This window comes from Otolemur garnettii, unplaced genomic scaffold (genome assembly GCF_000181295.1).
Source record: "Otolemur garnettii isolate 467f Iridium unplaced genomic scaffold, OtoGar3 scaffold00003, whole genome shotgun sequence".
NCBI classification, from domain to species: Eukaryota; Metazoa; Chordata; class Mammalia; order Primates; family Galagidae; genus Otolemur; species Otolemur garnettii.
In genome coordinates, this window is record NW_003852398.1 from 25,383,369 (window position 1) to 25,385,009 (window position 1,641).

Genomic DNA, 1,641 nt, shown 5'->3' on the forward strand with positions numbered 1-1,641 from the left:
AAAAAAAAAAAAGCCTACTGACTTGCATAAGCAAGGACTGGCATTCACAAATATCATTTCTCACACAGGATAAGCTATGAGACCATATACAGAAACAACCCAGATTTTCGAAATAATGGACAGAAACTTTAACATGGTGTTGAGGCTCAGAAAACAATACCCCAAAATGAAGGCCTCAAAAGCAAAAGTTCTCTGAACTCCTGCCCTCCTGCCCCTATTCCTCTTCAAGGCTAATCATAGAAACTAGATTCCCTCTTCCCTAAAGACAATCATAGAATATAGAACCACTTTTTCTCAAAGCCAGCCATAATACCTAAAAAAAAACCCCAAATACCCCAAACTCACCTTTCTGTAAAAACTGGCTACAGTGGCCAGCTCTGTGGTGGCCTTTGGACTCTAGGAGTCCAAAGCAGCTGGATCACTTGAGCTCAGGAGTTTCAGACCAACCTGAGCAAGAGTGAGTCCCCGCCTCTACTAAAAATAGAGAAACTAGTCAGTCGTGGTAGGCACCTGTAGTCCCAGCTCCTCGGGAGGCTGACACAAGAGGATTGCTTGAGCCCAGGAGTCTGAAGTTGCTGTGAGCTACAATGCCAGGGCATTCTAGCCAGGGGGCAACAGAATAAGGCTCTGTCTCAAAAAAAGTAATTCATAAGATCCCCTATTCTAGAAGGAGCCCTGCCCCATATCCAAAAGGTAAAAATGCTATACGGAGAAGCCAAGAAGAATCTAGACAGGCCTGGCTTGGTCTGTTCCCATTAGGTCATACTCCTTTTGTCCAATCATATTTTTACACAGCTGTTCATACTTTGTTGAATCAAAGCATAAAAATGGACAGTTTCTCCTGTATCTTCGAGTTTTCATTCTGAAGGCTCCCATGCATGTAAAAACCATGATCAAATAAATCTGTATCCCTTTTCTCCTACTAATCTGCATTTTGTCAATTGATTTTCAGTGAATCTTCAGAGAGCAAATGTGAAGTTTTCCCTTGGCCCCTCCAATGTTAAAGAATCTAACTGAAAATATAGATAATATGTATGAATAATTTCAGTAGAGAGGCAGAAACTGTAATAATGAGAAAACTTGGGACGGCGCCTGTGGCTCAAGGAGCAGGGAGGGTGGTGGGTTCAAACCCAGCCCTGGCCAAAAATTGCAAAAGAAAAAAAAGAATGAGACAACTTGAAATACAAAAGAATCAGCCAGTATAGTGGTACACACCTGATATCCCAACTACATAGGAGGCTGGGGTAGAAGGATTGCTTGAGTGCATGAATTTGAGATTAGCATGGGCAATACAGTGAGACCCTACCTACTTAAAAACAAAACAAAAGCCAAGAAACAGGCCAGGCTTGGTGGCTCAACCTGTAATTGTAGCACTTGGGAGGCTAAAGTGGGAAAATCACTTGAGGCCAGCAGTTCTGAGAGCAGCCAGAACAACATAGTGAGACCTCTTCTTTACAAAAAGTACAAAAATTTCCTGGGTAGGGTAGCATCCACCTGTAGTCCCAGCAACTTGGAAGGCTGAGGCAAAAGGATTGCTTAAGCCTAGAGTCTGAGGTTGCAGTGAGCTATGAGCCTGAGCAACAGGGTGAGAATACAAATGAAAACAGAATCAGAAATGAAAACTATCTTTTTTTTTTTTTT